Here is a 27,169-nt window from a genome sequence, read left to right as displayed (position 1 = left end):
AGCAGGAGGAGACTCCACTTAAAGCTGCAGTCTCTCTAATGTCCAGCAGGGGGAGACTCCACTTAAAGCTGCGTTCTCTCTAATGTCCAGCAGGGGGAGACTCCACTTAAAGCTGCATTCTCTCTAATGTCCAGCAGGAGGAGACTCCACTCAAAGCTGCGTTCTCTCTAATGTCCAGCAGGAGGAGACTCCACTTAAAGCTGCGTTCTCTCTAATGTCCAGCAGGAGGAGACTCCACTTAAAGCTGCATTCTCTCTAATGTCCAGCAGGGGGAGACTCCACTTAAAGCGGCATTCCCTCTAATGTCCAGCAGGAGGAGACTCCACTTAAAGCTGCATTCTCTCTAATGTCCAGCAGGAGGAGACTCCACTTAAAGCTGCATTCTCTCTAATGTCCAGCAGGAGGAGACTCCACTTAAAGCTGCATTCTCTCTAATGTCCAGCAGGAGGAGACTCCACTTAAAGCTGCATTCTCTCTGATGTCCAGCAGGAGGAGACTCCACTTAAAGCTGCATTCTCTCTAATGTCCAGCAGGGGGAGACTCCACTTAAAGCTGCATTCTCTCTAATGTCCAGCAGGAGGAGACCTCACTTAAAGCTGCATTCTCTCTAATCTCAAGCAGGGGGAGACTCCACTTAAAGCTGCATTCTCTCTAATCTCCAGCAGGGGGAGACTCCACTTAAAGCTGCATTCTCTCTAATGTCCAGCAGGAGGAGACTCCACTTAAAGCTGCGTTCTCTCTAATGTGCAGCAGGGGGAGACTCCACTTAAAGCTGCAGTCTCTCTAATGTCCAGCAGGAGGAGACTCCACTTAAAGCTGCATTCTCTCTAATGTCCAGCAGGAGGAGACTCCACTTAAAGCTGCATTCTCTCTAATGTCCAGCAGGGGGAGACTCAACTTAAAGCTGCATTCTCTCTAATGTCCAGCAGGAGGAGACTCCACTAAAAGCTGCATTCTCTCTAATGTCCAGCAGGAGGAGACTCCACTAAAAGCTGCATTCTCTCTAATGTCCAGCAGGAGGAGACTCCACTTAAAGCTGCATTCTCTCTAATGTCCAGCAGGGGGAGACTCCACTTAAAGCTGCATTCTCTCTAATGTCCAGCAGGAGGAGACTCCACTTAAAGCTGCATTCTCTCTAACGTCCAGCAGGCGGAGACTCCACTTAAAGCTGCATTCTCTCTAACGTCCAGCAGGGGGAGACTCCACTTAAAGCTGCATTCTCTCTAATGTCCAGCAGGAGGAGACTCCACTTAAAGCTGCATTCTCTCTAATGTCCAGCAGGAGGAGACTCCACTTAAAGCTGCATTCTCTCTAACGTCCAGCAGGGGGAGACTCCACTTAAAGCTGCATTCTCTCTAATGTCCAGCAGGAGGAGACTCCACTTAAAGCTGCATTCTCTCTAATGTCCAGCAGGAGGAAACTCCACTTAAAGCTGCATTCTCTCTAATGTCCAGCAGGGGGAGACTCCACTAAAAGCTGCATTCTCTCTAATGTCCAGCAGGGGGAGACTCCATTTAAAGATGCATTCTCTGTAATGTCCAGCAGGGGGAGACTCCACTTAAAGCTGCATTCTCTCTAATGTCCAGCAGGGGGAGACTCCACTTAAAGTTGCATTCACTCTAATGCCCAGCAGGAGGAGACTCCACTTAAAGCTGCATTCTCTCTAATGTCCAGCAGGGGGAGACTCCACTTAAAGCTGCATTCTCTCTAATGCCCAGCAGGAGGAGACTCTACTTAAAGCGTCATTCTCTCTAATGTCCAGCAGGAGGAGACTCCACTTAAAGCTGCATTCTCTCTAATGTCCAGCAGGGGGAGACTCCACTTAAAGTTGCATTCACTCTAATGCCCAGCAGGAGGAGACTCCACTTAAAGCTGCATTCTCTCTAATGTCCAGCAGGGGGAGACTCCACTTAAAGCTGCATTCTCTCTAATGTCCAGCAGGAGGAGACTCCACTTAAAGCTGCATTTCTCTGGTTGGTTTTAAATGGATGCATCACTGTACGCAATCTGCAGCCTCTGCACGCTAGATTTTTTGTAGCGTCAGTGTAAAAAGGTACAATATGCCTCGAACAGGGCTACCTTCGCCTGTGTTGAACAGAAGCTGAACTTGCGTGCAGGGGTGTTTGCCTGCGCGTGTAGTTTGCAGCGTTGCCCGTACACATCGTCATCAACACTCAATTGATTATTTATAAAATGTTCAATGTATTCAGTCCTCCTACATAACAGTTTGACAGTTTGAACACAGGAAAATCGAGCCTTTTAACCCTGCTTGCTTGTACATATTAAAACAGCACTTTTGCTGGCATTATATTTAGACTAGGTGAATGCGGATAAAATATTCAAGATCACTGCTTTCATATATAATCAATGCACGCATTTGTATTTTTACATCTCGTTGTAGAGCTAGAGAAAGACAACTCTCCCTCTCTACGCTGCAGGTGTCACTCAGGCGGCTGATTAGGTCAGTGACAGTCTTCCTGTACGGTTTTCATTAATAGATTTTAATGTACAAAAGGAAAATCAATGAGACCACGGGGAGACATTTTGAAATAGTGAATGCTAATGCATTATTTCCGACCCTCAAAGATTACCTGAGTTTGTGTGAAAGCACAAAGGGACTGTGTGGAATAGCTGTGTGACATCAGTTATAAATTGAAGTGTATTTACACTTCATGGAGGAAATGCGTCTTTGTCGGCAGAAAAGCACCAGCAGTGACTCAGCATGCTGCACTTTTTATTTTGGTCATGCGAGTATATGTAGCTCCATATGTCTCGCATAACAAACAGTTGAACTAATGTGGCATTTCCACATAATAACACATCTTAGCTGTGAACTCAATGGAAGAGGCAGAGTCTGTGTGTGTGTGTGTGTGTGGTTGTGCTTCTACAAGTGTGGTTAGAATAATGCATCCATAAGTGTAAAGGCTTTAACATGCATTTTCTCCTTCTCTGCTCTGGTGGACATGTTTCAGACGGGACTGACAACTCGCGGTGAGCTTAAACTGAGCTCAGTGACGAGGAGTGTTGTTGAAGCGCTTTCAGAAACAACCATGATTTCTTCTAGAGCTTGTTTACTTGCTTTAATGTTCAAAAATGACTTGTTGCTCAGACTGCTCACAGCTGCTGCGAACTCTGTCTGAGACGATCTGTTTTTAAAGTGTAATTCCAGCGCAAAATCTGGCTTCCTTTCCTTCTCATGCTGCTGCAGAGGTTTGCTGTTATTTGGAGCAGTATGAGTGGTTAAAAAAGACGTTTGAATGCCTTCACCGTACTGCGCCAAGCTAATCACTGTTAGCTACGTCTGGCTGTTAGGGCGCACTCCCTCGTCCATCCGTGCCGGGCCGAAACAGGTTTCACGGGTAAAGTCTAGTTCGTTTGACCAGTGTGAGTGCAACCGTACCGCGGCTAGATTCGGCACGCTTGCTGGCCACGGCCCGTTTGGGAGAGGTGGGCTTTTGTAAAGCACGTTTGCACATGTACGAGCACGAGCGTGCGCACGAGCACGAGGCCTACGGCGGCTCTGAGGTCATTTCCTGTGCGCCTGTTGGGACATAGAAAAAAGAAGGAGGGACCATGCGCGGACATTTAAAACAATGGCGGCGAAAGGTTCACGTTGGTGTGATGCGGAGGTGGAGTGTTTACTGCAGATTTGGTCGATGAAAAGATTCAAAAACAGTCGACAAGACGCACAAAAACTCTGAGGTCTACGGAAAGATTTGAAAAACAAAGCCACGCATCGCCATGACGTCATCAATGCGTGTGACGTGTTACGGCGTGATGACGTATAGGCAGCAAGAAGCATTCTCCGAGGCCCAGGTAGTGTGAGTACAAACGGGCCTGGAGGGGGGACAAGGACCCTAAAGCACGGGGCACGGGACGGAGGCACAGTGGGAGTGTCTCTGGCTTATTTGATGTAAGTGCCAAAAAGGCCATTGGATGACTTTGCGCCGGAATTACACTTTTAAGACGCCTCGGAAAATCTCACAACTGAGTGCGTAGTGAGATTTTCTTCCCAAAATCACAAATAATGTTTAATACACTAAACACAAGACAACTGGACATGTTGTAGCCGGCGTGCACTCTCAAATTAGAGAGCAGCAACACAAGTAACCAATATTACAGCCTCAGGCTCTCAAGTTTTGATGCTAATGATGTGGGAAACGTTCTCTCACAGGAGTCAGCCTGTCATTATTTGTGTCAAACAAGTTGTGAATTTGTGGTAATGTGACATTAAAACAGGAGCTGACTTACTCTGGGCTAAAAAGATGTTGTAGCAGTATCCTAGGAATAATCCCTGTGCTTTAAATCTTACCCAGATACAAAAGTATTTCCTGATTTGCTATTGTGTAGCCTCTTATGAATTGTTTTTCCACGTGAGAAATACAATATTTGGCGAGAGTGTGTGACCAAAGGCCGAAAAGGTTGACTGTCACGCACTTGAGAGGCCTGCAGCTTTAATGTACTGTACAGAGTTCATTGGTTACATAGTGTAAAAAGATGATTTGTACCATATTCTAGCGTAAAGCTTATTTTCCATCTGCAGTCCCTGGGCAGGTACAACAAGATTAAGAACACACACACACACACACACACACACAGTAAATTAATATCATGGAAGTTATGGCCATAGTGCTGAATTAGTGCTGACAAGACGGATTTCTTAGTAGCCATTTTTTTAACCTCACGTGAGAAAAGCTTCATGTAGTCGACAGCAGCATGTTCCGCGTGCCCGGGCTGCTTTAACCAGAGCAGATCTGCTCCTGCGGGGTTAGACTGGACCCCCACAAACACGTACCCTCATTATTTGACACTTTGGTCATGTTGTGCATGAACATGAATCCATCCATCTTCAACCGCTTGTCCCTGTCGGGGTCGCGGGGGAGCCTTCAGTCAGGCCGTGGTCAAAGTGGTGAGTCTATCAGAGCTCCAGAGAGCAAAGGTCACAGACTCCCAGAGATCAGATTAGATTTCTTTATTTGTACCCGCAGGTAAATTTGGCTCGCAGTTAGAAACATTCATGCAAAACAATACAATAACTAAAAAAACAGTTCATCTTCAACCTCTTGTCCCTGTCGGGGTCGTGGGGGGCTGGAGCCGATCCCAGCTGACATTGGGCGTGAGGCGGGGTCCACCCTGGACAGGACGCCAGTCTATCACAGGACACATAGAGACGAACAGAGACAGACAACCATTCACACCTACGGGTGATTTAGAGTCATCAATGAACCGAACACCTGCACGTCTTTGGACTGTGGGAGGAAACCGGAGAACCCGGAGAAAACCCACGCAGACACGGGGAGAACATGCAAACTCCACACACAAGGGCCCCAGACGGGATTTGAACCAGAAACCCTGTGAGGATCGCTGTGAGGCGACAGTGCTAACCACCAGACCACTGTGCCGCCCTTGAGCCTGAACATGCAACATTATAACAAGATATTTATGACAGAAAATAAGGAAAATCATCACTTAAAGAATTTTACCTGATTACTTCTTTACTCACATTGTATTTAATTATTCCTCTAAATTTATTCGTCAGCTTAATTTGCAGAGTTGAGTTCAATTATTAATGCAAAACATAAAACCAACAAAAGAACTATGATATATATAATATAATTATGATATCATAGGTAGAGGTAGAGGTACTTACCTGTATGGAGTAATGGAAATAACCTTCAGCTGTTATTTAAAGTCATGAACATTAATTTCTTCTTCATAATAATAATAATAATAATAACATTAGTTATAATGAGTACTACCCCTGGTTGTAATCATAGTTGCACGATGATATTAATGATACAAATCATAATACATAAATAAGAACAAGTGTCTGTGTGTGTGTGTGTGTGTGTGTGTGTGTGTGTGTGTGCGTTAATCACTGAAAGAAGAATTCAAAGCAGAACTGGAAACTATTTATCGACTAATTAATAATAAATCATGTATGGAACATTTCAAGTTGCCTTTCTATGAACATATTTTGAGTTTTAAAAGTTTCCATGCATTATTTATTGTTGGGGATGCATATCATTTATTTTTGAGTGCTATTTTTTTGTGTTTAGGGAAAAACTACTTGTTTGCATTAATATGGATAACTGTTGGTTATGCTGGGTATCATATAAAATGCTAAATTATTCAATTATTATTATTCAAAGGACCCCTGTCCAACAGAGATCCAGCTTCCATGGGGTTGATGAGCGGTTTATACACCAGCAAACAAGTAAATGTGGATACCACGGGTGTTGGAATCAAAGCGGCGCAGCGGCGATGTGGAAAAACAAGGACGGGCCACAGAGGCAAGAAACAATTAGTCGTGGTTCAAAAGGATGGACGACCGTGAGAGATGATCAAAGTGCGAAGCCGGAACGCATTAGCTGGGACAGGGAAAAGGCTGCGGGGAGGTGCTGTTGGTTGCAGGGTAGCAGATGAAAAAGCTCTCTGTAGTTGCAGGCGTCTTCTGGCAGCCAGAGGAAAAGTTGTCACATTACTTCTTCTGTGCTTTCCCAGCTGCTGCGGGGAGAATGTAGTCTGTCAACAGCAGCGGCAGCAGTCAATCTGTTTCCAGAGGCCCCCGAAGCTCAGGCAAAGGAAAGGCTTTCGGAGGGTAGAAGTGAGCGCGAACAGAAGCATCATCAGTCTGGTTCTGTTGTACAAAGGCTGTTCATGCCCGACATCTCATGCCAAGGAGGCTTCACATGCTCAAGACTCAAGGTTATTACAGAGCACGACGGCCGACTGAAGGCCAGATGTATTCGGGCTTTAGCACCCGGCCAGCTTCGTGTCAGAACGGGCGCCGGAATAATGGAAAAGGCCCCTTCAACTTTAAAAAAAACAATAAATAAAATAGAGCTTAGCAGGAAACTTAATTACAGAAAGGAAGTTGACACAAAGAAAGCATTCGGGGCGGTGTGAGAATAAATAACACCAAAAGTAATTAAGCTATAGTTCATTTACAATCATAATAACTTTGTCATTACCCAGTGTATATATGTGTCACGCTGCGTCCTCAGGAAACAGCTGCATTAACCTTCGCCAACAACACCGACAGCCCGAGGTACAGAGAGCTCCGAGGTCTCAGTAATGAAATCAGCTTTCCATATTATGGATGTGAATATTAAAAATCAATTTAATTATGTTCAAAACTAACAAGTGCATTACAGTGACCCTGGCAGCACACACGCACACACACACACACACACACACACACACACGCACACACACACACACACACACACACACACTCCTTGAGTTAACAGATGAATGGAAACCAACTATGAATAAACCAGTTATGCGGTGCAATGTTCCATCCATCACCTTTAATCCTCCTCAATTCACTCACATCAACATCATTTATACCAGACTTTAATGCTAATAATCGTTATTTATTTGCTCCTCGTCAGGCTGCCCTCGTGCACCTTTCGCACCTGTAATAAGGGAAAGTAATGTGCAGTAATTTGTGCGATCTCTACGGTTTTCCTCCGCGCATTAAAAAGCAGGGGACGTAGAAAAAGACGGGGAATCAACGCTCAAGGAGGCAGGTTGTGGACGGATCCAGAAACACAGGAGCGGGGTTCATTCGCCGTTCGTCCCACATGTACTGAACCAAACCTTTTTTTTCTAATCCTCACCAAGTGGTTTCGATGCCTAACACTAAACAGACACCATAAGCAACCGCCGCCGTCCACTTACGTTTGCGGTTTAGTGCGATTGTCACGGACGGTGCGGGGAATAACTCCGAGGAGCAGGAGCCAAATGCAGACAAGGACACCGAGTAAGTTTTAAACAGATATTTAATGAACAAAAACCAGGGAACGAAAGAACAGGTACAGGGTCCGGGTGAAGATGGTGGGGTAAACTCAACGGGTGGGATCAGGAGACGAAACACGAACGGATGGTGGAAAAAACAGGAACTCTGGAAACTATAACGAAAGAAACATCTAATCTCATCTCATCTTCATCCGCTTATCCGGGGTCGGGTCGCGGGGGCAGCAGCTTTAGCAGGGGACCCCAAACTTCCCTTTCCCGGGCCACATTAACCAGCTCTAACTGGGGGATCCTGAGGCGTTCCCAGGCCAGTGTGGAGATCTAATCTCTCCACCTGGTCCTGGGTCTTCCCCGAGGCCTCCTCCCAGCTGGACGTGCCTGGAACACCTCCCTAGGGAGGCGCCCAGGGTTCATCCTTACCAGACGATCCTGAACCACCTCAACTGGCTCCTTTCAACGCAACAAAGAAACGATTAATATAAACTGACGCAACATGGAAAGGGAACACGATCATAAAGTAGGTAGCCAACCAAGAGAGAGACATGAACCAGGAAATAGCAATAACGGTCTGGTTATTTATCCAAGCGTTGGCGAGGAGACGAGCCACAGCGGGGCGCAACCACGCCAACCAGCTCCAACAGACAAACACACAGGGAAAGACACATGCAGGGGGAAACAGACAGAGGGAGACAAACTCACACAATAGGAAGAGGGAAGAGACTGACAGGACAGGGATCCTGATAACGATACCTTAAAAAAATGTGTGCAGAACTTTTTGCAACATCGGCAGATACGTCCATTAGTAAGAGCTTCGTCAGTGCACATAAGGAAGTGAAGACAACAAACGCAGCTTATTGTTACTGTGTCTAGAATCTGTAGGGAACAGGATACAATATTATTATGTAACCTTGATTAAACCGAGCAAGTCATTAAGAACTAATTATTGACAACGGCCGCCAGGTTTCTGTTTGTAGTCCGAGAGGTGTTGGCCATTTACGTTTGAGTGGGCTTTGCGTGCATGCAGAGGAACGGTTCACGGGGAACGCAAAAGAGGCAGCAACCATCGTCCGAATCCCAGAACCCATCAGCTCTCCTCTGATGATGATTACGCAACTTTTTTATGTTTTTATCTGCGTCCATATATAGATATGTTTACAGAGACGTCTCCCTACTCCAACTCCATTCTCGGATCATTAGTGATTTATGGTTATTGGCAACATCCTGCTCCAATGACTTCTATATACCTCAGTGTACAGTAAAGTCAAGCTGTGGAGGCTGTGCAGAGTTTTCCACCTTCAACGTTAGCATCCGGGTGTTTACGTAACGTCTCATACTTTCTGTATTCGGGCAGGAGAGGAAGTAGGAACCAAATGGAGGCAGACGAGGACAGTTCATTGAATTATTAACGAAAGAAAAGACACCACACAGAAGTTGTATTAAGTCCACAGGACAGCAGGGAGCAGGGAGAGTACAGGCACAGGGTCTGAGTCACGATGGGGTTGCTTAAAAACAAAGGTCGAGAGCGACTTTAACGAGCCGAGTGGGGGAAAGGCGCTGTTACATGCACTACAGGGCTGATGAGGGAAAGTGGAAGCAGGTGAGCGGATGGGCGGGGCAGTCAGGTGACGACGGAGGGTCCGAGGGCATCTGTGGATGGAGGAGAAATCTGAACCACCACAGACTCAACTGACGTCACCTGGATAGTGTCTGAGAGGCTGCGGGAGCTCGAAATGATATAAATAGAAACATCAGGTTACCATGGCGACACCCGAGAAATGTTGTGTACAATTATTGGTTTGGGACTTTTTATTTTTACCTTCCTTCACAGCCAAGAGATTTAAATATCTTACAGAGCCTTTCTTTTTGTTTCTACAGCATCATTAAGCAAAATTAAAGGATTTGATGAATAAAGCAGGTTTGCTTCAGTCCTCTGATTTCATGCGTCTTTATGAACCGTCCTTAATGTTAATGTGTCTGTGTGAGGCTAAATGAGGCTGAACCGTGGGCTGAACGGCCATTTGCCTGTCCTCCTTGTTTACCTTTTTTTTTTTAACTTCCCCTGGTAACTCTGTGTTTAATGCCACAGCGCTATGAACTGTGGGTAATTCCCTCAGGCGAATTCTGCACAAAATGTGGTCTGATGGAAATTATTCATAAAAAGCTCTGAATGTCTCCTGGAGAGGCCTCAAACACTCAACCCTCAGCCCTCACAGATCGACTGTGAACGCACCTCGAAGTCTGGGAGTGGAGCGCGGGGGAATAGTTAATGCGTCTGGAGAGGAAGAACAGAGGGAAACCACCATGACATTCTTACTAATCAACCATGACCACGTCAACTAAGTGATATAAATGGATTAGCTTGTCGTCGTTAACCATCTCCATGTGTTTAACATACTGTCGCTGTTGCAGATAGTGATTGAATATCTATTTGACCTTTTCACGTCACAGTAGGAAAAGCACATACGATACAATTAATCATTTTTTTTAAATATTTAATGTCTTTATCATCATTTTTAATATCAAACAGGCCAGGTTTATTATTAGTAATAGTTTAACAATTTAGTAAAATATATATGTTTATTTTCTAACTTAAAGGTTCTCTGTGTAACTTTTATAAAACGCTTGTTATTAGCGAAACCGCCGTAAGTAAACTGGCGGTTTGGTGCTCGCGCGATCCATAGCCATGAGCTAGTACCGCTTAAAACAGTGCGACGGAACATAACTGACCGTCATCATGTTGTGATGTGCTGTAAAATTAATTACAATCATATTTACTCAGCCAACACCAACGGCAACCGACAGTGAGACATTTGCAAGCAAGCTAACGTTAGCCAGCTAGCTGTAACTGCTACGCTGCATGAATCTGGCGTTAAGTTCTTTGTAATGTCAGCTGATGAGGTCATTTGTGTGTGGCAAATCAGTTGGGCCAGCCCCGGGAGTCTGGACGAATAATCTGACATCCACTCAAGGGAGTTTTGCTACATCAGCTGGCTAACAGTTTGCCACGTTAGCAGGCAAGCTAGCATTAGCTAGCCTCGTGAAACCATTCTGATCTTGCGAGCTCCTTTGTATTTTACTCGCAGCGAACGTCCAATCAGCGTTGGTTTTGAGGCAGATTTAAATGTGACGAAGCGAGAAGCAACGGTTTAGTGTAAACCACATGTCGGCTTCCACGGATGAGACGAGCGCAGCTATCGAGCAAGTTTCATCTGAATTAGAGAGTATTCCTTCTCTGAAAGAAGAACAAAAAACGGCACTGGAGGTTTTTCTCGGAGGAAAAGATGCAAATATGCTTTACCGTACGCTATACGGTTGATCTGATTGGTTGATTTGGCCCGTATGTTGGTGATAGACTGATGGTTTATCCAATGAGCAACTAGTATTTCCGCCCCTTCCCGAAAGATCTCCAAACGAGAGTTCCCAGATGGGGGAGTCAGGTTAAGCATTAGCAGCTAGTCAATATTTGCTCTAGGATTTTTATCTGCACCGAGGGAAAAGGGTTTCATTATACCACCACAACAAAGTCCACACATGCTGTGCCTCCGCTACACACACACACACGCCTGTGGACCCTTCACCCACCTAAATTCCAACACCGGGGGGTCTGATCCTGGACCGACAGACCACAGAAGTTATTGCCGTTACACAGGACGGCAGCCAATGTATGTATTGGTCTATAGAACTGAAGAACAGCATGTGTGGACAGGTTCATCTTTGGACGTTGGCAGACTCCATTTAGCAATCACTGTTGGCTGTAGGCGAGCTGAAGAGAGGCGAGGGACCGGTGGGAACAATCCTTTCCTTCAGAGTTTCACTGTAAATTCTGTCTCGAAGCTTTTACATAGAAGTCAGTCCACAGTCTGTTACAGGCAAGTCGGTGAAGGTCTCAATTTCAAAGTTGCGTAACACCCCGTTCACCCATTAGCAATGAAAAACGACCAGTACATGTAAAACGTAACACACAGGACCCTTTTAATATATTACAGTTGATGTATCACTATTATATTAATAATAAACTGGTGCATTTTTCCTTTTAAATCTACTTTCTCACGCTTCCTTCAAGAAAACAAATCTTTACTAAAGAAAGAGACGTTGTACGGCCTAATATATAACAAGAGCCGACGCTAATGTTATCAGTAACACCTGTGCCTTTCCTGCTACGATAAGTCAAAATGCCTGATGTGAAAAAAAAGATGGTTTGGATTCCCACATTACCAAAGAACAAATATCTCGCAATCTGTCCTCCGCCGCAGCTCAGATCACAGCAGCGACCTCCTGTCCAACAGGCATGCAATCTCTCTGAGGTGCTGTTAAATAACAACAAGATGGACAGAGATTGAGGAGCACGGCGCACAGGTTTCCGAGGAGCCCAGTGCACAAACACCCATACATCATCATCATTATTCTGAAGGGCTGAAGATCAGTGACAGGAGGGCATACAGCCATATCACATTACAAGTGACATGATAACACAACAACAGAGAGAGGTCATCGCAGCGGGTGATACTGAATCAGACTGCGGTGTGATGGTGGTCACGCAGCGCTGAATAAAAAGATATATGGGGAATCCAGTTCATCTGATTTATAAACATGAATGAAACAATTAAATGGAGGGCTTAAATCACGGGTGTCAAGGATCTGGCAAAATTGCTTTTTGGTCTCATTTGCATGGGTCACACATCCGTATTATCTGCTTTGATATAATTGAACAGTGGCAGCAGGACTTTGCAGTCATCTAGGCATTTCTTTATACATCTCTGGATAAGAAGACATGGTCTGTAATGTGCTACAGATGAAGGGCTGAGGTCAGACTGAGTATTCTGTAGATAAGAGATGCGCCTAGCTCCTGTGAGGTCACCGATTGTCACCAGTCATGACCATATCTAGACGAGAGGGCGGAGAACTGGGGAGGAGCGCTACGCAGCTTCAGGCTACGCTACGCTGTCATTTGCATTGTGCTGAACAAAGCTAAACTTTTAAGAGGGAAACCAACGTCTTTTTCAACCAGCTGACATAACGTAACCCTACTTCGCCAGACAGAGCAGATCAATCTGGGAACTCTCGTTTGGAGATCTTTTGTAAAGGGCCGAAAATACTGGTTGCTGATCGGATGAACCATCACCAACATACGGGCCAACTCAACCAATCAGATCAAGCGCATGACATGCTAAGTGGGTCGACGCAAAGCTCAGAAAGTAATCAACGTGTGGGTTAGGGATATTTGCAATTTGTGTAACGTGAATATACGGATAAAAGGCCCAATTTCAGGTCCATATTCCAACAGAAGAGTCCAAGTGAGCGGCTTGCTCCATAGCTGCGCTCATCTCATCCACAGAAGCCGCCATATTTGTTTACACTAAACAGTCGCTTCTCGTCGCGTCACACTTCGAGCCGTCTCAAAACCAATGCTGATTGGTTCGGTCGCTTGGGCAAACAGACCGAGAATACTTGAAACTAGTGTTCGAGACCATAAAGTAACCTGGAAAATGTTTACTGGGTTAATAAATCAAGTGAGACGTAGGCGCATTTTCTCATTGACTTCTACACAATTCAAGACATTATTTCAAATCAGGCACTTTAGCTTTTTATAAAGGACAGTCAGCAATAGTGCACTTTACTGGCATTTTGCAATAATAACCAGAAATTGTATGCACAATTGCCACTTTATGTTATTATCTTTTCTTTCCTGTCACTTCTGTCATTGTCAAGTTTTGTTATTGTATGGTTTGCCTTATTTTCCTGTTATATTTTTACTTGTTGTGATGTCCCTCCCTTTCTCTCTTCTCTTTGTACCTCCCAATGGGACAAGGGATGCAAATTAGCCGCATCCCTGGGGCAACTGTGGCTCAATGGAAGAGTGGGTCATCCTCCATTCGAAAGATTGGAGGTTCGATCCCCTCCTCGCCCGGTCCACATGTCGAAGTGTCCTTGGGCAAGACACTGAACCCCGAATTGCTCCCTGTGCTGCGCATGGGTGTGTGAATGTGGTGTGAATGGTTAGATTAGATGGTATGAAGATGTCAACTGCCACCAATGTGAATGGGTCAATGTGACACACACTGTGAAAGCTCCTTGAGTAGTCAGAAGACGAGAAAGTACATAAGTCCATTTACCATTTAAAATCCCATACATATTTACATTAATATGTTGTGTCCCCCAAACAAATACATTCAAATTTTGGAGCCATTGGAGTCGCTCAATGCTGGACATTAGCAAGTTTAACCATTGACTTCACATCTCAGACCCCGAAGCTACGTCCATCCTTATGACAGGCAGGACCAAGCCTCAACCCTGTCACTAACATCTATACCTGCCGAACCTGCTCCTCCTGTCCAGGTATTCTGCTCCTCTTCCTCCCACACTATTCTCCTCTACCTCCCTCTTCCTCTCGTCTGCGTCCGATCCTGACGGGGTTTGTCGTGCCCGGTGCATTCACTGTCAACACAGTGGAAAAGCTACAGGCGGTTCAAGCCCTGCACATCAATCATGCATTTTCTTTAATAAACTATTAATCACGTCTTGTGTACGCGTTGTAAACAAGACGTGATTAACCGATGTTCATGTTGTTTTACGGATGTTTTATTTAACCCTATCTTGAAGTGACCTTAAATACAACTCAACGTCGTCCTTTTGCAATTTTGCATCAACATAATAAGCACTTAAATATCTTCCCCGTCGCTCAGAGTCATACTGAAAGTGTTGTTGTTTACTGGCGAGATATTTCTTTTGTCTTCCCTTCAACATTTGCTCGTAGCAATTTAAGCGTTATAAACATTTTTATGGATATGTTGATGTGCTCCCATTCAGTTAAATATTAAAACATTCAACTCTAACATCAAGCTTGAGACGTGTCATACGTAACTTAACCCTCCTGTTGCTCTTAAATTTTACTAACACCATTTTTTCTAGGGGTCAATTTGACCGTTAAACATCTGGAAAATGATCCTAATCAATGTGTGACTCAAGTTAAGTCGGGTACTTTATGTATTTATTTAACAAAATTAAAAATATCACTGATGTTAAACTACATGGAGGGATTTCTGTGTGTGTGTTTTAAAGTAAGTCTGTTATTTTAAGTGCTATTTTGTGTTATTTGTAACATCTGGAATGAAAGTAACGTCCGTTATCAAGGACAGCAGCAGGAATTTGACCTCCATATAATATTTGAATTGTAAAATAAATAATAATAATAATGATTAAATCATCCAGATTATCAAATTGACCCAAAGGAACACCGATGCGACAAATACATGTACGATAAGAACAATAAAAATATATATAATCATGACAATTTTAGGTTTTTTATGAGTTGTCCCCATAAAATTAGGAAAAGTCATAAATATAAAGCAAAAAAACACAAAAAAATGACATTATTTAGAGATGTTAAACATTAAATGGGGTCAAATTGACCCTTAGGAGAACAGGAGGGTTAACAAAAATGTGTTTTTTCCCCTTATCACATACGTGTGTCTTTGAGGTCAATGTCCTATAAGCCTTGAACACTCACTATCTACCTCTAGTGTGTAGCACAAGAGCGCAGCACGTCCTTTATTAGAAAAGTCACTGCCACAGAACATCATACAGGCGCCAATTAAGGTTCACTCAAAAAGTATTTAGGGAAACAAATTAGCAATAAATAAACATAATGTCCAGGAGATGAGATTGCTTTAATAAGTGATGAGATATTGGCATTCTTCCTCAGATGTTAATCCACGATAAATATGCCATTTCAGAACATACGCTTTGTAAATATTATGATGTAGGGTGCATCCAGGAAGGATGCCAAGCGCTCTGTAAGATATAGCTTTTTAATGTTTCGCCTCTCGCTGTCTTTTCTGTTCTGGCTTCACAAAGCAGCCTCACAGCACACCTCCTTCAAAACTCTCATAAAAGGCATCTGTCGCGGTTATTTTCTTTCATCATCTTCGATCAGGAGTTACAGGAGCGGCCGAACCACAATCTTCAATTTCCCCATGTCCAGGTGATGTTGTATTTCGCCTATTATTATATATGATTATCAACAGGAAACCCAGAAACAGAAGAAATAACTCACTCATAATGGACAGGCTCCCCTTCCCTGAGGGTCTGGGGGCAGCCCAATAAGAGAAGCTGCATGATCCGCGGTGTGCCAGCTCCCTCCTACAGGCCTAGGCCTGAAGCAAAGACACCATGAGAGAAAGATAAGGAAACCAAACACATGGAGACAGATGCCCCGGTTCAGACCCGGCATTAACATGCGTCTTGCGTGATGCAGCTGGACGTCATTGAGCACTTCAGTTCACGCGTGACTTTCCAACGCGTCTCCGCATGCGTCCTTAAGTGACCACTTGTGATCGGATCTCACTTCCCCACTCTATATGCAAATAAACATGTACACCATTTCCATTTGCAGAGACCGAGCGCGTTGTTTTTAACTGGCAGCAAAGCATTGCCTGTGTCTAATCCAGCAGAAATACAAAGATTTAAAAATTCCATGATCCAATATGTTTGAGGCACTCTTTGTGAAACTACGCTTCTGTTTCCATCGAGGACATCAGTTGAGTAGGAGTCCTTCAGTGAGGCCCAGGACACATTTGTGCACACACTGCTCAAAGAAAGTGGCCATATGTGGCTCAAACTGCCGCCGAATGTGGCCTGAGCGATCAGACCTCAAACACCCGATGTGCATTCACACCTGAGCTGTACAGTTGTGTTTGGATCACCCAAGATGCATGACGCACCATCACTGTTTCTCACACATACATGCACACATCACATCACTATAAGGCACATGTAAATATATAGGCAACCAAACGGTGCTGGGGGCTCCTTGAGATTAACTGCCCCGTGAGATCTGGAGAAAGCCTATGTTCCCTGGATCCTATGTTCGCCGCTTTGTATGTGACGGGGAACATATGATCCTTTTTAAAAAAAAAGGTCAGATGTTCTTTGCTGTTCCCATAAAAAAATCCTAAGATCCCGTACTGTAATTTTTTACACAATCGGTGCCGAATTCCACGGTAAATAGGTCTCTGTTGACCCTAACACTACCCCCTACCACTATCACCAGACCCTAACAAAATGCTTAATTAAACCAGCGGAGGCATAGGCTTATGCGACTGGGGAATATGCAAACAGGGTCCGATAGGGTCATTCCTATGTTCCCACATTTCTATTTCACTAAAAAATTAGCCCCTATAATCCCAAAGCCCTATGTTCCCACATTATAAGATTTGGCATAACATAAGGCTTTGAGGACATAGGGCTGTGGGAACTTAGGGCTGTGGGAACATAATGATTAGGGAACATAGGGCCGTGGGAACATAGGGCTGTGGGAACATAGGGCTGTGGGAACATAATGATTAGGGAACATAGGGCCGTGGGAACATAGGGCTGTGGGAACATAAGGATTAGGGAACATAGGGCTGTGGGAACATAGGGCTGTGGGAACATAAGGATGTGGGAACATAGGGCTGTGGGAACATAATGATGTGGGAACATAGGGCTGTGGGAACAAAGGGCTGTGGGAACATAATGATGTGGGAACATAATGATTAGGGAACATAGGGCTGTGGGAATATAGGGATGTGGGAACATAAGGATGTGGGAACATAAGTATGTGGGAACATAGGGCTGTGGGAACATAATGGTTAGGGAACATAGGGCCGTGGGAACATAGGGCTGTGGGAATATAGGGATGTGGGAACATAAGGATGTGGGAACATAAGGCAGTGGTAACATAGGGCTGTGGGAACATAAGTATGTGGGAACATACTGATTAGGGAACATAGGACTGCGGGAAGATATGGCTGTGGGAACAGGGCTGTGGGAACATAAGGCTGTGGAAACATAAGGCTGTGGGAACATAAGGATGCGGGAACATAAGGATGCGGGAACATAAGGATGCGGGAACATAAGGCTGTGGGAACAGGAGGTAAAAGGTAGAAGGTAAAAAGTCTCAGAACTACGACGGCTCGTACGACACAATGAAAATGGGGGTTTTCAGAACCAACCACCAACAAAAATACTACAAATCTGCATCATATTGAAACATATATTGTCTTACACTTATGTCCGTGTCAGTTATTATGTTGCCCTGATAAAACATTGTTTTTAACGTGTTTATATAACATCCATTGCGTCACCACGCTCAAGATACAGTAGTAGTAAAAACCGCTTTTGTTAATATATACAGATTAAAATTTTGACAATGACATTTCAAACCTCCCCGATCACATCATGGTTTTAGGTATACCCTAATTCATCAAGGCCTTAACGGTCACTTGAGGGAGCATGACAATATTGCCTCCAGTGGTCGCACCTTAATGATCTTAGTGCCTTGTGAAGGCCTCAGTACCTCACTGCTCATCCGTCAGCATTCACCATCAGGCTGTGACAGCGCAGCGCAGCAGTAATGGTGCACGGTTTCTATTTTGAAGGTCACTTACCAGTTTAAAGTGACAGGGGGAAAGCGAGGGCCTTGTGTGTCATTCGGGGCCAACACCAGTTTGACATCTGCTTCCCTTGACATTCAATCACTGTGATTTTCTGTTTCCCGCTCAGGCTGTGTGATTCTGTAGCCCGGCTCTGCTCAGGCAGGTGGGACGTGATGAATGTGACTCAGACACAAGCAGGTGGAAAATGATGAATGGCAACAATCACACCTGACCATCAGTGGAGGCTGCACAAAGCAGCAAAACAAAGCAAATGATTACCAAAGGAGTACTGTTAAATGAGTTACTTTTTTTTTTTATGAAGTTATATATATATATTTTTCACCATTTAACCGTAATAGGCTTTTTCCCTTGGCCCGGCCTCGGCTATTTCTTCAAACAGTAGGATCAGAGAGTGAGTAATGATTTTGAATGTTCAAATAAATCAATTCTGGGGAACTTTTTGTGGTTTCGGCATAAAGACCATTCATTCAACAGCGAATTGCACCTGTTCTTTCACTTAGGGCGCACTCACACTGTCCTTCGTACCGTGCCCAAACAGGTTTTACAGGTAAAGTCTAGTTCCTTTGACCAGTGTGAGTGCAACCGCACTGTGCCTAGCTGCGGCGAGCTGGCCGTCCACAGCCCGTTTGGGAGAGGTGGGCTTTTGTAAAGCACGATTGCACAAGCATGCGCACGTGTACGAGCACGAGGCCTGCGGTGGCTCTGACGTCATTTCCTGTGCGCCTGTTGAGACATAGAAAAAAGAAGGAGGGACCATGCGCGGACATTTCAAACAATGGCGGTGAAAGGTTCACGTTGGTGTGATGCGGAGGTGGAGTGTTTACTGCAGATTTGGTCGATGAAAAGATTCAAAAACAGTCGACAAGACGCACAAAAACTCTGAGGTCTATGGAAAGATTTTTAAACAAAGCCAAGCATCGCCATGACGTCATCAATGCGTGTGACGTGTTACGGCGGGATGACGTATAGGCAGAAAGAAGCATTCTCCGAGGCCCAGGTAGTGTGAGTACAAACAGGCCTGGAGGGGGGGACAACTACCCTAAAGCCTGGGGCACGGTACGGGTGGACAGTGTGAGTGCAACCTTAGAATCAAACATAATCAAAGACTCGCATGATGACATCCCGCCACAGCTAAAAGTGAGAAGACATGGATTCACGCCTTATACTCTTGGATACTACGAAGTGACGTTTTTGAGCTACATTCAAATTGCGGTGCTCTGTTCAGAGACCAGCAGCACGGCCTCCTGCCTCTCTCATTCCTTTGGTATGTAATCATGATTGTGACGTGTCCCGCTTGTAGTTTAATTGATACCTTTGGCGTTGTCAGACCATACTGCAGCATTGTGTCAGCGCGTAATATCAGGCATTATCCCAGCACTGTACACCCTAATAGATACCTTTTGGACGTTTTGATCAGGTGTTGGAAAGGTTAAAAAAAAATACAGCCTTCAGTGTTCTGGGTTCACAAATGACAATCTGCTTAGTAGTGATTGAGATATCTGGCTCCCGACCAAATGCTCCACGAGCCCCGGGAAAAATTCTGTATTACTTCTTCCGCTATTTCAAGCCAGCAACATGCAAATTTGCCTCCTGAAGCTTTAAGTGTTATTACAGATTGCAGAGCCCTCCCCAAGCAGCTTTGGAGCCTCTTGAAAGCGAGCAATCTTGAAATGTGTGATTATCGCGCTCAGTTACCGTTTAAAATTCCACAATCTCATCTCGGCCTTCAACGAACCTGAGATGGATGCTTGCAGCAGGAGAACTGGCAGGACTCTGCTAGTCATATTTGTCTGGCATGCAGAGCAATGGTTCATTTCCAAAGCCCCTCCCCCCCCCAAAGTTTGGATCTGTTTAATGATAGGATACTTTCAGTGGCTCTAAAGTGGATTTAAAACTCCTTCTTGCACGATCATTGAACGGTTAGATGGTAACAGTCATCGATGAAAAACTAAGTGCATTTTCCCACCATCTCTCCATAAAGTTTCCCCACAGTACTGGAGGAAAAAAGCAGCCCCAGTTACTGCAAAATCTACAAGCAATGGATTCAACATAAACCCGCTGAGGATCACAGTGTGGCTTTTTAGGGAAGCTGCAGAAACCCTGGACCATGAGTGTGCGATTGATTAGCGTGTGTATAAATTAGAGAGGTACTGTGTGACAGCACATCATTTCTAATGAAAATGCATAGTAAAATAATTCATGTGGTAAAGCAGAGTCAAGCAAATTGCCAATTACTGTGTAAGATCCAATCGAAAAGTCTCACAAATGGTGCCTTTGAGGGGGCTCAGTGTCTCATTCAGGGAAGCCCAGTTTCCAGATTGAACACTGAGCCTGAGGACACAAGCAAACATTAATCCTAACTATCATTTAAGAGTCTGGTACACTATAATCAATACGGAATGAATGGCAAATTAGAGTCCCTAAATTAATTAAAATCCAAACGGCATACATAGATAGACAGACTGTAATCCTGCCTAACTGCAAGGTCATAAAATTAGAGTTGCAATATTTGCTAAAGAACAATTATGTTTTTTTTGGCACTCAAAGCACTTGATTAAGGTTAGAGAGTAACTTAACACAGACCTCCAGTAGTTTAATCTTTCATTTGGTCGCAGGGATGTACAGGTGGACTCCAGGACGCACGTTCAAACACTCCTATCACTATGACATGAGGCCCTACTCTACCTCCGAGTTGGCTCAGTATGTTAGTCATCGGTTCGGCAACATACTCATTAACAGGTTCATATGATATCGTACGGAAAGTTCTGCACAAAAATTCGTATGATGTCTCACAAGACAGTGGACGGAAGTTGCGAGACGGCGACGGGCCGAGTCAGCAGCGACAGCAACGGACTGGAAGTGGACCAGGACTGCTGCCTTTGGTTTCGCTTAGGCACCATTTAACTTTACTGCTCATGATCGGTTTTAGCCTAAAGCAGTGGTGGTTAGGGTTAACCATCAAAACAACTTGGTTTGTAAGGATTTAAGAGAAATCCAACATGGTTCTCCTGCGTGAGAGTCAGGATCCTTCCCCGTAGGCTACAGATGAAACTGAGATATTACAGGTAGGGTCCAGTGAAGTATTAGTGAAGTTCCTTTACATGATAAGCCAGGTATCCAAAAAAACACCCGGTCAAAAAAGGTGCTTTAACAAAAAATATACAGAACAAAACTACATTTGTCAAGGCTCAATATGTCATGAACGGTACAAGAATAACACAAAGGTGGACTCAATGCAGACACGGACAAAAGAAAGTTACAAATTAAACGTTCAATAAGACGAACAGAAACACACTATAGATAATCAAACACAAAACTAACTAAACAAACACGGAAATACAAGAACGGGGAGACGACGGGAGATCGGGAGACGGACGGGAAAACGGGAACACGGGAAACTACGGAGAGAAAACAGAACACAAAACACGATTAGTAAGCTTTACAACGGGGAGCGTGAATATCACTATTCCCCCCAGTCCGGGGGGAATAGTTTTACCAAGGTTGGGTCGACGACAGTCCGGCGCTGCATGCCTGCCAGCTTCAGGCTTTTAAGGTGGTGGTGTAATCAACTAAACAGGCAGCAGCTTTGGGGAACGCCTACCGGACCTACAGACAGACAGGGGAAAGCACATGCAGGGAAACGCAGACAGAGGGAGACAAATACACACAAGACAAAGGAGAGGAGGGCACTGACAGAGCCAGATCATGACACAATAGCCAGAGAACAACGAGACAATACTCAAACTCACGTAAGTTGTGGCCAAGTGTCAATTAAAGACTGTTTAATAACTCAATCATTGACAACAGAAAATTAGACATGTGACCAGCAAACATGCTCTGAGGTGCTCATAATGACAAAAGCAGGCATTAAAAAAGTCCTGACATGGTTAGGATTGGAAAAAAAAGGCAGTGGCTTGGTTTTGTACGTCTGGGTGTGCAATGAAGTAAACAAAAAAAGCTAATTGCGGGCTAAAAGCTCGATGGCCACAGCTAGAGGAACAAGTTCACAACTGGGTGCTTGAACAAAGAGGTGCAGGGAGAGGATTGTCCATGGTGCCGTTACGTCTCCACGCCCAGGTAGTTGCCCAGGCGATGAATATAAATGACTTTCTCCTTTGATTAAATGTCCGTTCTTGGTCTCTGATTTTATAAAATAAATTTCCCTCAAAAAATGCAAATTATAGTCCAGTGCGAAGTATTTCTATTTTTTTCTTCTTCTTCAGAAAATACGGTATGTAGTTTAATTGCCTGGGTTATTACCAAATGATGGTAAAGGTTCTGACCAAGCTAAGAGCGACCTTTACCATGTGAAGTGATGATAACAGCCTTCTGAATGTACCGGTACGTTAAGCTGGTTCCTCCTCTATGATGACCACTGATAAGACGCAGATAGAGCTGGGAAACAGCTGCTTTTCAACCTGGTGTTACTCTTTAAAAGGGAAACATTTCTATTTTCAACCTGGACCCTTATTCACACGCGTATGATTATAATAATAATAATAATAATAATAAAGGTTAGCCTGTCAGTGGCAAAAAACAAGCACTTTTATATAACACACATCAACAATGCACCTTTACCCCTGAAGGACACTCCAGCCTGTTTCATGGCTGCTGGCTGCAGCACTCTCACTCAATACTGGACCTATTTCAAACACTGTAGTTCCCATTAGTCACTTTGACACATAAACACGGAAAAATAAGGTCCAGGTTAAAAAAATACCAAAGTCTCCCTTTAAGGAGATTAACCCGTGGTGTTGGTTTAGCAATGAAAGAGATCAAAGCGACTTGAAGCACGGGACAGAATGTATACTTCATTAACATTTAACCAAAACCTCAATCGCTCTCCAACCTCAAAGTGAAGTCTGAAGTGTCAAAGAGCAGCGCTTTGTACATCCAAGCCTCCACCTCAGTCAGATCCCTATGATTTGATTTGCAGGTAATGCAAAAACTTACTTCCTTCACTCAAAAAACATCGCCACTTAACAAGATCCAGGCGGCGATTTCATTCCACAAAACGTGAAAACAAATTATAGCATAGATATATATATTTTTAGGAAACAGACAGAAAAGATGGAGAGAGACAGAGACATTTCTTCCCCCAATGCATAAGGACAATCTCAACATGACACGATGATGATAATAATAAAAAGGAAGAAAGGAATCAAAGAGATAAAGAGGGGAAGAAAAAGATAAGAGACAAAAAAGGAGCGAGAAAAAACAGCTACTTTGTTATTTAGAGGACTTTAAGTTAGGCATGCTGTTGGACGTGTGTGTGTGTGTGCGTGTGTGTGTGTTTGTGTGCGTGTGTGTGTGTGTGCGTGTGTGTGTGTGTGTGTGTGTGTGTGTGTGTGTGTGTGTGTGTGTGTGTGTGTGTGTGTGTGTGTGTGTGTGTGTGTGTGTGTGTGTGTGTGTGTGTGTGTGTGTGTGTGTGTGTGTGTGTGTATGTGTGTGTGTGCCTGTACAGTGGAGATCAAAATTGGAGAACTAATAAATACTTGATTTATCTGTGTTCAGTGAGGCTAATTTGATTTACGCTGTTAGCAACTGATGTGCTAGTTCCACGTGTCTATGCCTCTTGAACATTTACATGTGAGCCCTATATATGTGTATATATATATATAAATATAAATATATATATATATATACACACACACACACCAGACTTGGCTCTTCTCTGTTTGGTTATATGTATGCCTTGTCAACACCTACGCAGGTATTGGCCTTTTTCTTCCACATACAAACGGCTTCAGGTTATTTAAAACGGATCTTCTAAAAAACCAGGGTGAAGATTTTCAAACACTCAGTTTTCAGTGTTGTTGTGTAGACGGGGGTAACTGAGAGTTTGTCAGAGTGTGCACCATATTCTCCTTCTTAAGGCGTCACAAATTAGGCAAAATATTGTGCAAATGGCTCATTTAGAGTATCTCCGTGAGCTCTGATGTGAAACTTGAACTTCTGCAGCAGATCGGACCAAACGTATGCACTGTATGGGACTGTTAAGTCTGACCTCTGATCTGTTCAAACAAGGGGCATTGTAGAAATTTGAGGCTTGGACTTGCAGATCGTATTTTGAAAGGACGTTACGTCACAACATAACAGCTGGGTAGCATTTTCTGCTGACTTCCTGTGGTCTTTGGAAGCAATTACACGGTGGTGTGGTGGTCAGCACTGTCGCCACACAGAAAGAGGGTTCCTGGTTAGCACCCCGGCTGGGGTCCTTCTGTGTGGAGTTTGCATGTTGTCCCCGTGTCTGCGTGGGTTTTCTCCGGGTTCTCCGGTTTCCTCCCACAGTCCAAAGACGTGCAGGTGTTCGGTTCATTGATGACTCTAAATCACCCGTAGGTGTGAATGGTTGTCTGTCTCTGTTCGTCTCTATGTGTCCTGTGATAGACTGGCGTCCTGTCCAGGGTGGACCCCGCCTTACACCCACCGTCAGCTGGGATCGGCTCCCCCCCGCGACCCCTACAGGGACAAGCGGTTGAAGATGAATGAATGACTATGTTGTTATTGAAATCATTACCATTGTAGAGTTAATAAACAAACGAGTCCAACTAGTTCAACACATTGTGAATTTGAGTAATGTTATTATGCTAAATGGTCAGCATAAGCTACGCCAACACCTGAATGGAAGTTAAATCAAAGTGGGAGAGTTAATTATCAAATTCATATACGTCCCTGCTGTTTTTGTCTCGATAATGATCCATCCATGTGCATATTTCAATAATTCCCCCCTGAGATTATTAAAGCATTTCTGATTCTGCTTTCACACGCCGAGAACAACACTGTCTGCATCACCTGTAACTGCGCAGAATTACAGACACAAAATAAACTGTATGGAAAGGAGGCATCAGGGTAACGTCATGGCCTGTTGGTTTAACATGCTCTGAAAGTTATTTGGACAGAGTTAGTGGGGATGGGATTGTTTTAAAAATGGATGGTATGCTCTCTGTGTCTGTGTTGACCAGGCCTTAGTGCACCCGCTCTGCGCATAAATGCGGACAGTGGGCCGTCCACGGCCCGTCTGAGAGAGGTGGACTTTTGTAGAGCGTGTTTGCACATGTACGAGCATGAGCATGCGCACATGTACGAGCACGAGGCCTACGGCGGTTCTGAGGTCATTTCCTGTGCGCCTGTTGGGACATAGAAAAAGAAGGAGGGACCATGCGCGGACATTTCAAACAATGGCGGCGAAAGGTTCACGTTGGTGTGATGCGGAGGTGGAGTGTTTACTGCAGATTTGGTTGATGAAAAGATTCAAAAACAGTCGACAAGACGCACAAAACTCTGAGGTCTACGGAAAGATCTGTAAACAAAGCGACGCATCGCGATGACGTCAATCAATGCGTGTGACGTGTTACGGCGTGATGATGTATGGACAGCAAGAAGCATTTGCGCGAGGCCCAGGTAGTGTGAGTACAAACGGGCCTGGGGCGCGGGGGGAGAGGGAGGGGGGGGGGGGGGGACAAGTACCCTAAAGCCCGGGCGCGGTGCGGAAGGACTGTGTGAGTGCGCCCTTAGTCTCTTTTATTTGTAAGGTGCCTCGAGCTAACTTTTGTTAGCTGTTATTGTAGCTATATGGCTGCTGATCAGTTAGAGCAAAATGACAATTAATTGCTTGGTTGGCGACTAAATCCCCAGTTCCTCCTGTCCACATGCTGAAGTGTCTTTGAGCAAAACACTGAACACCCAAAATGCAGCAGATAGTTTGAAAGTTTGGATAAAGTCCATTTGTCATTATTCCTTCTGGCTACATGCTAAAGGAAGTTGGTTATACCGCGGGTTTGACTCTGGGTGGTTGGCATCAACCACAGCGTCCATTTGTCTCTAATGTACTTTTAAGCCTTTTATGTCGGCGACAACAGGTGGTCCAAACAAACACAGAGACATGTAATTGCATGCCAAAATGAGTACCAAAGACGCACTGTGCCACCCGATCTGCATAAACACATCCTCAATTTTGCTTTCCACCCTCCCGAACGTGTGTGTTTGCAGCCAGGAAAGTACCGAGCGATCGCAGGTGCATCCCGACTGTGTTTGTGCAAAAAAAACAGACACTGCCATTAAACAGCATCAGTTTAACTCACACCTACAGTATCCATCTGTTTCTCTCCTTGCAGAACTATTCAAAACATTTGTTTCTGCTTGTTTATGTAGAAAATGTCCAATGCATGAGGAGGGAACACTTCTCGTGATTGATCTGTAGGTTTCAGTGTTGGAGCGGCGTTTGCTACCCGAATAAACACAAGGAGAACGCCATGGGAACCGTTTTAACGACCAGCGTGGGATTTATTTCTGAGGGGACTTTGTCTTTCTCTCAGATGTTTACTTGCAATATTTAATTTCCCAGACATCCCAGGCTCATTTCACCGGATGTTCAACACAGCATCTTGATTTTTCATTTGCTTTTAAATTGGTTTTTGTAAGAAAGGAGCTTGAGATCATTTAAATAAGTGTTTATCCTTATATCAATATTTATCTTGTTATTTCCTTTTGATTTGGAAACGGAGGTGAGGAAAAGCAGAATGGCCCTGCACATAAAAACACGTTTTTGGCCTTCCTGAGCTCCTGTAGGCTAAAACTGGTCATGTAATGGTAGTTTTGGTGCTTAAGGGCGCACTCACACTGTCCATCCGTCCCGTGCCCCCTGCTTTAGGGTCCTTGTCCCCCCCTCCAGGCCCGTTTGTACTCACACTACCTGGGCCTCGGAGAATGCTTCTTGCTGCCTATACGTCATCACGCCGTAACACGTCACACGCATTGATGACGTCTTGACGATGCGTCGCTTTGTTTCCAGATCTTTCCGTAGACCTCAGAGTTTTTGTGCGTCTTGTCGACTGTTTTTGAATCTTTTCATCGACCAAATCTGCAGTAAACACTCCACCTCCGCATCACACCAACGTGAACCTTTCACCGCCATTGATTTAAATGTCCGCGCATGGCCCCTCCTTCTTTTTTCTATGTCCCAACAGGCG

This window comes from Echiichthys vipera (assembly GCF_963691815.1).
Source record: "Echiichthys vipera genome assembly, chromosome: 10".
NCBI classification, from domain to species: domain Eukaryota; kingdom Metazoa; phylum Chordata; class Actinopteri; order Perciformes; family Trachinidae; genus Echiichthys; species Echiichthys vipera.
Note: the sequence above shows the minus strand (reverse complement) of the source record.